The sequence below is a fragment of the Podarcis raffonei genome, chromosome 9 (genome assembly GCF_027172205.1).
Source record: "Podarcis raffonei isolate rPodRaf1 chromosome 9, rPodRaf1.pri, whole genome shotgun sequence".
Classification (NCBI taxonomy): domain Eukaryota; kingdom Metazoa; phylum Chordata; class Lepidosauria; order Squamata; family Lacertidae; genus Podarcis; species Podarcis raffonei.
The window spans coordinates 35885891-35902326 of record NC_070610.1 but is presented as its reverse complement, the minus strand read 5'-3'; the positions used below and the strand labels follow the sequence as shown (position 1 = coordinate 35902326).

At 40.4% G+C, this 16436-nt stretch overlaps 2 protein-coding genes across 4 annotated transcripts in view; one reads left to right on the top strand and one right to left on the bottom strand.

Moving 5' to 3' along the window:
- The window catches only part of CBR4 (carbonyl reductase 4), a 291935-nt gene that overhangs the window by 196344 nt on the left and 79155 nt on the right, over positions 1-16436 (bottom strand). The gene's annotated exons all lie outside the window — the stretch shown is intronic.
- PALLD (palladin, cytoskeletal associated protein) overlaps positions 1-16436 on the top strand; it is a 215441-nt gene that overhangs the window by 138722 nt on the left and 60283 nt on the right. The window contains exon 1 of one of the 3 annotated variants that reach the window (XM_053402877.1): positions 2249-2659. The exons of the other annotated variants lie outside the window; for them this stretch is intronic. The gene's annotated coding sequence lies outside the window, so the exon portion shown is untranslated. Of the gene's footprint in view, positions 1-2248; positions 2660-16436 lie in introns of those variants that run through there. 3 annotated transcript variants of the gene reach the window in all.

Genomic DNA, 16436 nt, shown 5'->3' with positions numbered 1-16436 from the left:
CTTCATCTGTCCCGGCTGCAACAAAACATGTCTCTCCCATATCGGTCTCTACAGCCACAGCAGGCGCTACAACTCCCAACAGTTTGACTTCACCCCCAAAGGCACACTCCTCCATTGTTTCCCAAGACAGACGGATGCCAACAGCCAATCTGGCAATGCCCGGGATTGAATCTGGAACCTTTTGCATGTTTCCCATTAAAGCTGTGACCTTTTCTCTAGCGTGTTTGTGATAATCTCAAGAACAACCCAAAGCATCCTCTTGCTGTATACCTGCAAGGTTCAGAGAACTTTGTGTGGTTTTTTGTTTTGTTTTGTTTTGTTTTTTTGGCTATTCCTCTACTCTGATTTTTTCTTTTCTGGACACTTACCAAAGGTTTAGTCTTGGTGTCTTTCAGAAGTACTTTAACTATTTTGAGTAGCTTTAGATTGTTAAGGTTAAGCCAATAAAGAGGGTGGGACTTCAATGCCTTTAATTGGTTTTAATCCAATATTTTTATATGCATGTTTTAAAATTTAGTTTCCTATCCCTAGGTTTGGGGATGGGGCAAACTCAAAAATGTGCAATGCAGTCCTGTATGTAGCTGGTCTAGAATAAATTATAATGTGCTTATTTCCAGGCAAGACTGCAACCTTAATCTGATAATTTGGTTGGTCTTTATAATTAATTTTGACATTTGTATCATTGTACAGTGCTTCCAGCATCTTGAGTCTTCATAAAATACTTTCCAAATAATTTGGTCAGGTTTTTTTATGCAACACCACAAATTCCTGCATCCAGTTCCATTGCCCTATACACAGGGTATTATTTGCTCTCTGCTTTTAATCACATTAATCTTATGGAAAGGTGCTAAAATAGGCATCTTCATCATGTTGGTCTTAATACTTGTATATTTTTTTACAATATATACATATTGGCAGGCACCACTGGGAAATAGAATCATGGCCTCATATGATGTCTGCCGCCTTGATGATAATCCAGTTTGTGGGTTAATCCTACTACTCATTTATCAGAAATAGCAAGTCCTCTGCACAGCTGTGTATTAGATTGGCAACACCATGATGATATCATCAAAGGTGGAATCTATTTTTATGAGATAACAGCATGGAATTGTGCTTTAATCTGAAGTCTCTGGTCCTTAAAGGTGTATTGTTCTATTGACCAGCCTTCCCCAAACTGGTATCCTCCAAGTGTTGTTAAACTGCAACTCTCACCCTTGTTGACTGTTAACCATGTTATCTGGGGCAGATGGGAGTTGTAGTTCTAGACATCTGGAGGGCACCAGGTTGGGTTTGGTTGGATATACTTTAGTGAGGCTGCTTTTAGGGTAAATCATTTTAGTGACTGATACATGAACATAGGGAAACTGTTCAAAGCATTCTCTAACACTGGGATGGGCATAATGCAGGCCGGTGATTCTACTTTGTTTTTGCTTTTCAACAGAACCGTGAGATCCTCCAACAGGGACAATGAGAAAAACAGTAGTCGGGGGGGTGAGCCACATTTAAATTCTGACACATTTTATTACAGCCCAATAATTTGTTTTCATTACTAGAAATGAGCTCAGAATCCATTCTTACAAAAATCCACTTTTCTCCCGAGCTGAAAAGGAAAGTTGAGGCACCCTTTTGTTACTGCTGATGCTTTAAAAAGGAAATAAATAAATCATAAATCTACTCCAAAGCATCCAGAGATCTGTCAGTAGATTGAGATCTACCTTTGGCCTCTTCTCTGTGAGAGTCCCGTAGTATACACTGTGACTGTCTTCGTAGCAAATATGCATAGATCTTATTTAATAATGGCTTAACTGCAGCACTATTTATTTATTTAAAAGTATTTATAAACTACTTAATATTACAAAAAAAAACCCCAACAACCACCCTCTAAGTTGGTGTACAGGGTCAAAAAAGGCAACACAGTATTTCTCTGGAAAGCAAAGCAGTCATTCCCCTATTCATTAAACTTATGCCACACATTTCCTTTCTGCCACTCTCTTCTCTTGGGAAAAAAATTTTATTGTGACACCTAAGAAAATATAATCTCCATCCCGTGCCGCTGTAAGAACCTGTGGCAAAACTCTTTCAGACACTGCCATTTTAAAACGCACTAACACCACAAAACCCAGGCTGTTTCTTTCTCATGCTTGATTTATTAGAGATTTCTCTGTAATTTGTAATGGAAACAGACACAAAGGCACCGTGGAAAAGAGACTATTGCTAAAGCAGCCTGCTACTATCTGGACAGGAGCCCCCCATGGAGACGTTTAAAACATTCCAAAATCCTGCCTTTTTTAAGGTGACCCTGAGAGAGCTTTAGCAGACTGTGGCGAAGGAAGAGGAGCCCAGAAGAAATGAAAGACCACAACAGTATTCTCCCTTTTCCGCCCCCGCTTTCAAACATTGCTTTTTAGCAACTGACTGCTTGGATTCCCGGGACCTTGGAGGGACTCTTATTGTGAAACTGCAAGAGCTAGAAAGCCTTAGTGAAGAATCACTGAGTCATGAAGTTGGTGTTCTCTCCTCTGACTAATCTGTATATATCACTGAGTACCTGCTCAACTCCACTTCAGTTCCCAAAGTGCTGGTATTACTGCTGCAGCTGGTCTGCCTTACCGCTTCATGGAGAGACGTTGCACACTGGGGTGAACTAGACGCAGGAAAGGTAAGATGAGAGGGTTTCTGTGTAGCAGTTCTGTGCGTGCCTTTTGTGTATCAGGTAAGTAAATATGCTGAACAGGGAAGCTGTAGGATGGCTGATTTAATGCAGTTCCGTACATAGAATCGTGTAACGTGATCGTATATGTTAGCTAGTTGCACTGGGCTCTACTCTGGACCGATTCTTTCTGTGTATCTTCCTGTATTAGTTAATCTTTCTGTAATTGGAGACATGCTTTGGCAGCCCTGCTTTATTTGCAGTCTTTGGCATCACTTTAGTTTTTTCAAGTCCAGTTGGGATGCCAGTGTGGCAGCAGCTGTTTCAGTCTAGGTGCATGTGTGATTTCTCACACATAGGCAGGGGTTTTTTTTGGGGGGGGGGAAATGCAACTTTTTCTTTTTCCTTTTGCACTTTTAAGGAAGATTATTCTTTTCATTTTAAAGCAAAAATACCACTGGGGAAAGCAGAAAAGGTCAGGGTAAGCATACTTTCCAGCATAAACAAGTTTAAAAGTTTCAGTGAGGATAGTAAAATCCAAAACACAAAAAGGGATACGTGCAGTTTTGAATTGAGGCCAGTCTTCCAAACCATCCCATGATTTAACAAATAGTCCAGAAGTGTTTTGTCAAGTAAGTGGCCCATAACCTCAAGGATTTTTTTCTCATGCTTTTTCTCAAAGTGCAACAGGTCATTGGCAAACTCACGAAAGTTATGCAGGATCCTTTTGGCAATGTCAACTTGTGTACTCGTGCTGTTGGTTTGTTTTTGTCAGATCTCTCAAACTGAGAGTTGAGAGAAATTGGTGGTGGTGGTACTTTTACAATAGCTTTGTAAATTGCAGAGCAACTGCCCCTGTGGGTTCCTTCTTCCTTTCTGTCTGTTCATCTCGCTGACTGCTGTAGACATTTGTTTAAATGGTCAAACTGGACACAAAGTACATGAAAGTTTCCTGGCAGCAGACACCTAATTAAGAAGAATGCTGGGAAAAGTAAAACTTGACTCCCCCACCCACCCTCCTTTTTAAAATATAATGATGTGTTTACAGAAACTTGGAAAGCAAAGAGATACATTGGTTTTCAAAAAGAAACCAGTGTCTGGTTTGGGAACGTTTATATCTGTATTAGATGAAGGAATATGAAAAACTCCACTCTAAAAATAGGAATGGGGATGTGTGTGTTTTAATTTAGAAGGCGTATGGATGAAGAAACAAATATTCTGTGTGTAGTGCTAGCTAGACCATGGTGTGGTTTAAACTAAGAAGCAAATTAAACTGTAGTATTGAGTGGGGAGGGGTCTCTCTTATGGACATTATGGGAATGATTGCAGTACTATCATCTAACAAAGAATGCTTAGGAGCACACGCACACACACATTGCTGCATGATTTATGGATGGGGAGATGGGGAGGAGAATTGTGCTGTGTGTCTTACTGGCGTTTGGTCTTCCCTGATGGCCTCTGGGCAGATGAAAGAGCCTGTGATTAACTAGACAGATGCTAACCATGAAATGAGTAGGACGAGTAACTGATAGTGTCTGTAATGTACTTCATAAGGAAACCTTTATCTTTTGGCAAATCTCTTGACCTCAAGAAACTTGCCTAAAAGTTTTACTGAGTCATTGGCAATTGATCCTAAGCACGGAATGACTAAGAAAGTGTCCCCTTTATGTCTGATTGCATGTAAGTTTTTATAACTCAGGGGTATGTTTTTTTAGTGGCTGGAGTTGGCTTAGTGTGAAAGATAAGAGAGGATTTATTTAGTCCAGTGACTTATCAATACTTCGATTATTATGAGAATGGTTGTTAGATGAAGAAGTCATTAAAAGAAATGCAATTGAGTTGCATTCCAATGCAATGGTACAATCCTATACATGTCTACACAGAAGTAAGCCCCTTTGAGTTCTGTTGAACTTACTCCCCCATGTTTGTATAGGATTGCAGCCTAGCCACACTTTAGTTCCATTGGAATAATGGGATCTTAAATTAGCCCATGACTAAAGCATAGCTAATTTAGTCTGGATCTAATCCACTTAGAAATGCATTGCAGTGCCATATGACTTGGTTGCCAGAAAGTTTCTGCGAGAAACAGGAAATATTGGTAGCCACTGCTGTGGAAACTAACATGAAATATTATCTTGCGGCTGTTGCTTTTATTTAAATCAAGAAATAAAACTTTCAGTTTGGTTTGCTAATGCAAAATAAGTGGCTAGTTCTAAAATCATTACAGATGGAAACTGAAGGTCTACGCAGACTTGCATCTACCAGTGAAGTTTGATTTAGAGTTTTTAGTAAATGCAACACTCAATTATTGAATTGGCATATTTATCACAAGATTATACATTTCAGCAGCCAATATGCTGAATGGTTTGATGGATAGCTTGTTCATTGTGGTGTTGGAAAATCTAAAAGTGCAACCACATAAAAATGCATATTACATCTAAAGTGTGTGGAGAAAGTCGCATCAGCAGCAACTGGAAAAGTGAAAGCTGCATGGGTAATCCCCTACCCAGTGATGAGTATGCCATTCAGATGTCTGATCGGAAAGTTTGGGTGTTTGGAGCCTTATGTTTATAGACTACTTTTATGGAGAGGACTACAATATTATTATTATTATTATTATTATTATTATTATTATTATTATTGCCCCAGTAGAGAAGACCTTGTCCTGCATTGCCACCCAGATAGTGGAGCCCTGCAGAGCAGAGGCTCAGAGGAAAGTCTCAAACTTATGGGGCTGGGTGATCTTAAAACGTATTGAGTATTCTAGATCATTTAAGGAATTAATAAGTGTACTGTATTTTTCCATATATAAGACTATATTTCCCTCCAATTTTTTAAAGTTTAAAATTGGGGGTCCTCTTATACACGGAATGTTTAAAATATTTATTTCTTAATTTTAGGCTCAAAAAAAGAGGGGTTATCTTATATATGGAAAAATACAGTATGCACATTTTGGGAAGTGTCTTGTAGACTGTAGAAAGCTGAATAGGATAAGCAGAACAATAACAAATATTTGCTCATTTTTGTTTTTAAATGACTGTACCTTAAAGATGTATAGTGGAACCTCGGTTTTCGAACGTCTCAGCTGCCGAAAGTTTCGGAAGCTGAACGCCGAAAACCAGGAAGTGAATGCTTCCGTTTTCAAACGTGCCTCGGAAGTTGAATGGCTTCCAAGGCGCATTTCTCAATTTTCACCATAGACTTTGCCGACAGCCCTTTGATCCTCAGTTTTCGAACGTTTTGGAAATCGAATGGTCTTCTAGAATGGATTACATTTGAAAACTGAGATTCTACTGTACTTGCATGTGCACTGACAGGCTGGTACATCACAAGTGAATTGTGCAAAATGGATATCAGTTGTACCTGCATTGCACCCAGAGACAAGTACCTGCTTTTCAGTTCAGCCTTTCAGCAGGCAACATTCATGGGAAATGGGCTGTACAGTTTCAGACTTCATCCATTATTTGTCCTATGATTAAGCAAATGGACATGAAAGATTTACTAAGTCTTTCATTGGATTGCTACAAAAGAAACATCTAACCAGTTTCATTTTACAGCTAAGATTAATGAATCAGTCCTCATCTGTTGCGTTATTCATATAGTGTCAGATGCATTTGAACTTTACATAGCTTAACTCTCTTTTTGAGGTATTTGCCTTCTCTGAAGAGAAAGACGGTTGTATTGGACATACAGAACCCTGCATGTGAAAAATGCTTTACATTTAAGTTTGAATTGCACAGATGGTTGCCAAATTTTAATGTGTCTGTCCAGTGCAAACAAAAGCCCATGCACAGTCTTCCACCAGGCTTCAAGCTGGGTAATGCACTTGCAGTGAGGCAGGGCATGCAGGAATCATGTGCATGCACACACTTCTGTACAGAGTACCAGGCCTGTCATTTACAGCACCACATATGCCCATCATAGCTCATGGGAGAAAAATAGCTCATGGGAGATAAGTTTTGTTGTTAAACTGATACAAACCTTTCTAAGATTGTCCTGTAGATACACCTAAGTCTCTAAATCACAATTAGCCTTTGGATAAGGCTACCAGACCAGCAGTTCAATTTAAAAAGGTAAAGGACCCCTGACGGTTAAGTCCAGTCGTGGACGACTCTGGGGTTGCGGCGCTCATTTCGCTTTACAGGCCGAGGGAGCCAGCGTTTGTCTGCAGACAGTTTTTCCGGGTCATGTGGACAGCATGACTAAGCCACTTCTGGCGCAACGGAACACCGAAACCAGAGCAGCACACAGAAACGCCATTTACCTTCCTGCCAGGGCGGTACCTCTTTATCTACTTGCACTTTTTTTGGTGTGCTTTCGAACTGCTAGGTTAGCAGGAGCTGGGACCAAGCAACGGGAGTTCACCCCGTCGCAGGGATTCGAACTGCTGACCTTCTGATCAGCAAGCCCAAGAGGCTCAGTGGTTCAATTAGAACAAGTCAATTGCTAGAGTTAGTACATGTGTTTTGATTTTGGGCCTCCAGAAACACACATGAAAGACAGGTTTTGGGCCCCAGCTGAGGATAGGCGCTAAACCTGCCCATGATGACATCAGTGTCTGGTCAAGTTGTGTTCTTACTCTCATCTATGTCACAGAGGGCAGGTTCTTTGTTTTTGTTTAACTTGGGTCCTAAAACTGAGAACAGAGTCCCTTGCCCATCAGTATAATCCCAACCTCTTCATAATCTCAAAATCTCTCCCCCCCAGTTTTTTGGTGTGATGCAATTCTGGGAACTGTCTTTCATACTTATAGATAAGGTGGATGTATAACTTTTGGTAATTCATGTGTGCTTCCTCCAAGAGAGTTACCTCTTTACTTCTAAGCCAAGTATATTTTCTGTTTGCTTGGCAAGCAAGAGCTCTCTGCATGTTTCCATGCTAGGTTTTTAACTTCTGCACCTGGAACCTTACTGCATCAGCAGAACTATGACTGGTACCCTTGTTTGAGGACATTTTTCACTCTGATTGCAATGGGGGGGCTTATAACTTTATAATCCACAAAATATAGAGAGGTATAGCACAGTCTCACAATCAAATCCAAACTTGCAGGGTAAGTTCCAACTTCTTTTAAACTCCTTTCAACGCTTCCGCTTTAAAAAAACTTTGCTCAGTACTTTAAACAGGGACGGAAGACTGACTTCCTTTTTAGCGTCTCCCGCTTTCAGCCGAAATTCACCAATTTGATGTCCAAATAAAGCCTCAAATTTCTTACTCACGAGTTTGTTGTTTCCAATCAAATGTTCAAAGAAGAAAGGTCAGCGCTCATCAGCAGCAGCCGCGCGGCTTCGCTTCCGCGGAAAGAGCGATGGATTCACAGCACCGCTACCCCCTCCACGTTCCGGAGCCCCTTACGGGGTCCCTTCTGCGTATCCGAGGTCGCTCCTGGTGCCCGCCGAATCCCACGGCCACGGGCTCACTCTACCCGTGGTTTTCCTAAACGGGTCGTCGCTGTGCCGCAGCGCACGACCCTTTTCCGCGGAGCCCCTCTTCAACAACTGAAGAGGACCGCCATTGCTGTTTCGCGCCGCCTCCGGAAGTCACGGGCTGCCTGGATACAAAGTAACATCAGACTGTGGCAACTGTGTATAGAGACATAAAGTTACATTGGGCTACTTTGCAGTTACAAAAAAGGAACTGTTGTTCACACCTTCGCAAAGAACCTTTATCATCTGCAGTTTAAAGTGAATTTAGAGGGTTTCCCCCCCTTATTTTGGATTTTACCATATTTGGGAATTAAATGGTGGAAACTTTTCGGGAGCTCCCCCTGCTGGATTGTGGAAATATAAACCTCTGAGAACTGCTGGTTGTTTTGGAAATCTTTTTGCCTGGATGATTGCTTTTCCCATGGGATTTACAATTTGACCTTGAAACCTAGACAGTTGTGGAATGAGTGTGGCAGGAAAAACAAGGGCTGCCAAGAAAGCAAAACAAACTGAACTATTGCAATCAACTTTGCCTGTGCAGCCACGTAGATCATCTGTTCCAATTGTGACAGGTCTGCAAGAAGGACAATTTAAACAGCCAGTTTTGGAGGATATGGCTGCAGGAGGATTAGACCCTATTTCTAAAGAAATATTGGATCAACTGGCAGCATTAAATAAGAAAGCTGATGAACAAGCGGCTAAATTTGACCAGGTTACAGCAACGATTAATAAGTTGACAGACCAAGTTGCTCAAAACACACAGGCGATAGGAAATTTTGAAAAGACTATATCAGAGAACCGAAAATTAGCTGAGGACGCAAACACGAAAGCAGACCAAAACAAAAAAAGGATTGAGGAATTAAGAGGGGAAGTAAGACCACTGAGTAGACAGGTCACTGAACAACAGGCCTATCTGTCTATGGCGGAGCTGAAAAACCGGGAAAGTAATCTTAGGATTAGAAATATTCCAGAACTAGAAAAGGAAGATTTGGCTGGCTTTTTGACTGCAGAAATATCCAAGTTCTGGGGTTTGGCAGAAGAGAAAGACTTCAAAATCGTCACCGCTTTTAGATTGGGAAGAGTGGCCAAGAAAGATAAACCAAGGGATTGCTTGATCATATTGAGATACAAGCAAGAAAAAGACAACATACTTGGCCTACATTTTAAAAACCCATTGGTGATACAGGGAAAGACAGCAGAAATCTTCAGAGACATACCAAAACAATTGTTGGACTTAAGAACTACATACAAGGATCTGGCAAGATTATTAAGAAACAACACAATCCCTTACAGGTGGGAATTCCCCCAAGGATTATCTTTTAATTTGAAAGGGAAGAAGGTGAGAATCAGAACAGCAGAAGAGCAAGAAAAATTCCTAAACGATCACGGGGAGGACCTTCGAAAAGGGACAGCAGGTACCTGGCCACCCCCCACGCCTGGTACAAAAGATCCACCTCCAGACATAGACGAGAAGGGAGACAACCCCATCGGCTAACAAGCTGATCCAGGATGTCTCTGCAGCTTTTTAGTTGGAATATCCATGGGGCAAATTCCCCTGAAAAAAGGAAAAGGATTTTTCACATTTTGAGGAAAGAACAACTAGACGTCATTTGTCTCCAGGAAACCCATGTGACTAGGCTCCACAGAAGAGTGCTAATAAACAAGCGACTAGGCCAAGAATTTATTTCATCAGCTAAAGAAAAGAAAAGGGGAGTCGTGATATATGCAAAGGAGAGCCTAGCACCAAAATTTGTGTTCAAAGATGAACAAGGAAGAATTTTGGCGATCGAAATACAATCACAAGGAGAAAAATTTTTGATAATTGGAATTTATGCACCAAATGAGGGGAAATCTGAATTTTATGGGAAGCTGCATGAGACAATGCTGGACCATATGGACTATAATAACATCATTCTGATGGGAGATATGAATGGGGTTGTCTCCACACACATGGATAAGTCACAAAATCAAAACGTGACTAAAGATGGCAGACTACCAAAGACTTTTTTTGAACTCACAGACAATATGGACTTGATTGATATCTGGAGGACAAAGAACCCCCTAGGTAGAGAGGGAACATTCTTTTCTGAGGCCCACCTATCCTGGACAAGAATCGACCAAATCTGGATATCTAGAGGACTGGCACCCAAGACCAAAAAAGTAGAGATCTGCCCTAAAACTTGCTCCGACCATAACCCCTTGAAAATGGACTTGAGACTTACACCAGCTGGATCCTTCAGATGGAGAATGAATGATGCATTGTTTAGAGACCAGGAGATAGTGAAGAAGGCCCAAAAGACGATGAAGGACTACTTTGAACTAAATTTGAACACTTCGGTGGAAAAAAAAACAATCTGGGACGCAAGCAAAGCTGTTATGAGAGGGTTTCTGATACAGCAGAATTCTATTAAGAAAAAACTCTGGAACGGTAAAAAGGATAAGATCTTGGAAAGGATAAAAGACGGAGAGAAAAAGTTGAGACTAAATCCAAAATCAAAAGAAGTTTTGAGAGAAATAAAATTCCATCAAGCACAATATGTAAAACTGATAAATCAAGAAGTTGAATGGAAAATCAAACAGATGAAACAAAGATCATTTGAATCGGCAAATAAATGTGGGAAGCTGCTATCATGGCAGCTGAAAAAGAGACAAAAACTGAACTTTGTTACCAATCTAGAGGTTGAAGGAGAATGTATTCAGAAACCAGAGGAAATTAGAAAGTGTTTCCAGAGATATTTTAAAAAATTGTTTTCCCAAGGACCCCAAGTGGAGACTGAAATAAATAAATTTTTAAAAAGCTATGGCCTACAAAAACTAACACAAGACAAACAAACTGACCTGAATTATAAAATAACCCAACAGGAAATCGAAAATGCCATTCAGAACATGCAACTAGGCAAATCCCCGGGCCCAGATGGACTTACCTCCAAATACTATAAGATATTGAAGGAATACCTGACTCAGCCATTGATGGAGGTATGTAATCAAATTATGGAAGGGAAGGGGGCACCAGAATCGTGGAAAGAGGCATTCATCACTTTGATACCAAAATTGGAATCTGAAAAGACTCAACTTAAGAACTACCGTCCCATCTCACTCCTAAACGTGGATTACAAGATTTTTGCTGACATTTTGGCAAATAGATTGAAAAAAGTCTTAAATGGAGTTATTCATAAAGACCAAGCAGGCTTTCTCCCTGGCAGGCATTTGTCAGATAATACTAGGAACATTGTTGACGTTCTGGAACTTCTACAGACAAATTTGAACACAAAAGCAGTTTTGATATTTATAGACGCGGAGAAGGCCTTTGACAATATATCTTGGAAATTTATGAAGAAGAATTTGGAAGGGATGGGAGTGGGAAGGGCGTTCCAAAATGGCATAGATGCAATATATTCAGAACAAAAGGCTAAATTGATAGTAAACAATGTGGTGACAGAAGAGTTTAAAATTGAAAAAGGAACACGACAGGGGTGCCCCCTATCACCCTTGCTATTTATTTCTGTCCTTGAGGTTTTGCTAAATTTGATCAGGAAGGATCAGCAGGTGGAAGGAATACAGGTCGGAGGAAAACAATATAAACTGAAGGCCTTTGCAGATGACTTGGTTTTGACATTACAGGAGCCGGTGTCCAGCACAAAAAGAGTATTGGAATTAATTTCTGAGTTTGGTCGGGTGGCGGGATTCAAGTTAAACAAACAAAAAACTAAGGTTTTGGCAAAAAACTTGACACCTTTAGAAATAGATGGGTTTCAGAAGGAAACAGAACTAAACGTTGTTAATAAAGTGAAATACCTGGGGGTCAACTTGACTGGGAAAAATTTGAATCTGTTTAAAGATAATTATGAAAAATGTTGGTCTGAAATTAAAAAGGATCTAGAAATCTGGTCAAGATTGAAACTTTCCTTGTTGGGAAGAATTGTAGCAGTAAAGATGAATGTATTGCCAAAAATGCTGTTTCTGTTCCAGACCCTACAGATCGTGGACAGAGTGGAATGTTTTGGAAAGTGGCAGAGGGACATTATGAAGTTTGTCTGGCAGGGCAAAAAGCCCCGAATAAAATTTAAAATATTAACAGATGCAAAGGAAAGAGGGGGTTTTGCCCTGCCGGACTTAAGGTTGTATTATGAAGCTGCATCCCTCTGCTGGCTGAAAGATTGGTTTTTGCTAGAAAACACTGATGTCCTAGATCTGGAAGGGTTCAACAATGCTTTTGGGTGGCATGCATATTTGTGGTACGACAAGGTAAAGTCTCATAAGTTGTTTAAAAACCATATTGTAAGGAAATCTCTGTTTTCTGTCTGGACTAAATACAAGGACTTATTTGAAAACAAGACTCCGAGGTGGCTATCACCGATGGAGGCTAAAGCCACAAAAATACTTAATATGGGGGGTGGCTGGGCAAAATACTGTGAAATAATAGAAAGAGTGGGTGACACTTGGAGGTTGCAGAGCTTTGAAAAATTGAAAGGGAAGGTGCGAGACTGGTTTCACTATGCCCAAATTTTAGAGATCTTTAAAAAAGATAAAAAAATTGGTTTCCAGGTGGAAAAATCAAAATTAGAACTAGAATTACTTGAACCTAAGACGAAAGTGCTTTCAAGAATGTACAACTTGCTGCTTAAATGGAATACTCAAGATGAGACAGTCAAATCAGCCATGATAAAATGGGCACAAGATATTGGATACAACATTATGTTTGAGGACTGGGAAAGGTTATGGACCACCGGTATGAAATTTACGGCATGTAGTGCCTTAAAGGAAAATATTATGAAAATGATGTACAGGTGGTACATGACCCCAGTCAAACTTGCAAAGATATACCATTTGTCTGATAATAAATGTTGGAAATGTAAGGAGGCTGAAGGAACTTTTTACCACCTCTGGTGGACATGCCCGAGGGTGAAGGCCTTCTGGGAAATGATTTATAACGAGTTGAAAAAGGTATTTAAGTATACCTTTCAGAAGAAACCAGAGGCCTTCCTCTTGGGCATTGTGGGCCAGAGGATACCTAAGAAAGACAGAACCTTCTTTCTATATGCAACGACTGCAGCAAGAATTCTCATAGCTAAATACTGGAAGGCACAGGAGCTACCCACACTGGAAGAATGGCACACACAACTGATGGACTATATGCAACTAGCCGAAATGACTGGCAGAATCCGAGACCTGGGAGAAGAGGCTGCGGAAGAGGATTGGAAAAAATTTAAGGACTATTTACAAAAACATTATAAGATATATGAATGTTAAAAATTTGCTAAGGTTTGAGGTAAATATGCTTCAGTATTGAAATTCGGAGTTGATAGAAACAAAGTTAATGATTGAGAAAAGTTTTAATTTCAGAGTGAATAATTAGATGAAAATACAAAAACACAGGAAACAAGGTATTAATTTGCTGTTTATATTTATTATAAAGAATGCAGGGATGGAGGAGATGGGGAAGTCCAGTGGATGATGAAAAAAAAAAAAAAAAAGACTTCGAAAAATGAATTTTTTCTTGTTTAATTTCTTTTTCTTTCTGTAAAACCGCTTTTGTTGTGTTATTGATGATGGATTTAGATTCTGGAAAAAAGCAATAAAAAAATTTATAAAAAAAAAAAAAAAAGCAATGGGGGGGGAGACCTTTTTAAGAGCCCAACTAGATGTGACTGATCTCTCAAAGGGTGGGGGTTTTTGGGGGGAGGGGTGTTTGGCAGTACTAATTGAAGCTGCATGGTGATTTATGTTAGCTCTTGTGCTAGCAGATGCAGTTAGCCATCTCTCTCACTTTACCCATTTACCAACACATTTAGTATACAATGATACCTCAGGTTAAGAACTTAATTCGTTCTGGAGGTCCGTTCTTAACCTGAAACTGTTCTTAACCTGAGACACCACTTTAGCTATGGGGCCTCCTGCTGCTGCCTTGCGATTTCTGTTCTCATCCTGAAGCAAAGTTCTTAACCCGAGGTATTATTTCTGGGTTAGCGGAGTCTGTAGCCTAAAGTGTCTGTAACCTGAAGCATCTGTAACCCGAGGTACCACTGTAACTGTATTGCACAGAATGTTCTTCCAATTAAGAGCGCTCTCTCTCTCTCTCTCTCTCTCACACACACACACACACACAATCTTGCTGTTTTTAAGTCACCCCCTGACCCAATGCTATTATTTGTCTCATAGGACAAAACATATATGCACCTATATCTTCTACCCTTTAAGGCAAATGGAAGTTTTGGTGAAGCAAATTTGATTAGGGAGTTTTGCCTATAATTGAACACTCTTTCCTATTGGTGACTTCATTGTGTACCAGGTCAGAGAACCCTTTTGAATGCAACACAGTTGATTGTATAAAAGCTACTTGGCCTGGGGCTGGCATTGTCTTTAAAATTGGGCACACTCTTTGGAATGTGGGTATTAATCTGTCTGCAGTACTACCACCTACACAAGTCTAAGATGCCAGAAAACACCAGTATCTCATGTGTGTGTGTGTGTGTTTGTGTTTGCACGCACGGCCTTTCCTTCACTGTGTGTTGAAAACTGTGCAGTAACTGATGGGCTAATAAGGAAACATCTGATCAGGGAATGAGTCCGACATGGGTTCCAAATAGGAAAAGGGAACCCATTTATTGAGGAAACCAATTTATTATGGGAAATCACTGCTGTGTTTAAAAAGAAATTCCTTTCTTTTATGAAATATGTGTTCTGGGAAGTCATACCAATGTGGAGGGTATTTAAGAGTATTGTTTTGATTACTGGCACCTCGGTATTAAATGCCATTTCTTGGAAATGTCTAATTAATGGTCTTTTAACATAGGGCTTGCCTGCAGGGCTGAATTTGAGTGACTTTAGTAAACCACCAGCATACCAAATCAGTCCACACTGTGAGCATATTGGAATTGCCAAACACACCACTGTAAGTTCTACAGCTCAAATTGTACTTACTTCCCTGTTGTTGTTTAACACATAAACACAGGGAAGACAGATGCTCCAAATTTAAATGCAACACTGTTCTGAGTGTGATGGGCATTGTGTTCAGGAAATAGTGACCTATCTGTTTTATCCTTCCCTTTATAAACTTAAAGTACCTAGGCCTATACAATTATGTGTAACAGCATGTGAACAAGTTGACATCTGAACAAGTTTACCCATGAATAAACATGTACAGTGGTACCTCGGTTTACGAACTTAATCCGTTCCGGAAGTCGGTTCTTAAGCCGAAACCATTCTTAAACTGAGGCGCGCTTTCCCTAATGAGGCCTCCCGCCACCGGTGCCCTTCCACCATTTGGCTTCCGTTCTTAGACCGAGGTAAAGTTCGCAAACTGAGACACTACTTCCAGTTCTGCAGAGTTCGTAAACTGAATAGTTTGTAAATAGGGCTGTTCTTAAACTGAGGTACCACTGTATATTAACTAATTATATCATTTTCAATTCATTAAAATTATATCCTTTTCAATGCATTGAATATTCTCCTATTTTAAATGAAACTTCTCTAATATTCTCATTAATCGAGAATATTCTCCAAAAGATTATTCTCGAGAATTTAACATCATTAAGGGTGCATGTGTCTGAATTCTCATAGAATTTGGAAAAGACATCTAAGGTTACCTGGTCGACTTCCCTGATGATGCAAGAAATTCATTATGATTAGCACTCTTGGTATTCATATACTATTGTATTTGTATCCCACCTTTTATCCAAGGCGGCATACACAGTCTTTCTCCCCCTCCCCATTTCATCTTCACAACAACCCTGTGAGATAGGTCACACTGAGAGTGAGTGGCTTGCCTAGTTGAGTGTGTAACTGGACACAGTGCTCCAGGTGAGGCCTCACCGTAGCCAAATCAGAGTGGTACCATTAGTTCTAAAGAAGTAGGTACTCTAGTTTCATTGATGCAGCCTACAACTGCATTGGCCTCCCCACCCTGCCGGCGCTGCTTTGCATTGCCTTTCCCCCCTATCCTGTCCTTCCTTCCAAAGGAGCCCAGGGCAGCAAATAGCAAGGCATAAAAACACAGTTTCTTTATTTCGTTCTCTGTTCTGTCAAGATCATCTGGAATCCTGTTTCAGTCTTCTAGTTTAGTCTACAACCTTGAAAAGCATCACCTCTGCTCCTTTGTCCAAACTGGAAGTAACTTAGAAGGGCATTGCCATGAATGGAACATAGTAGTGTCATTTTTGTAGTGGCAGCTGTTACCCATTGGGAGGGCAACAGTAGGTGGAACCAGAACCAGTGACAGGTGGAGCCAATTCTAGGTTTGTCCCCATCCTCTTCCCTGCGGAATTCTGTAAGGGCAAAATTGAGATTAAGCAGGAGAAAGATGATAACCAAGGTCCCTCTCTCTCTCTCTCTCTCTCTCACACACACACACACACACACACACA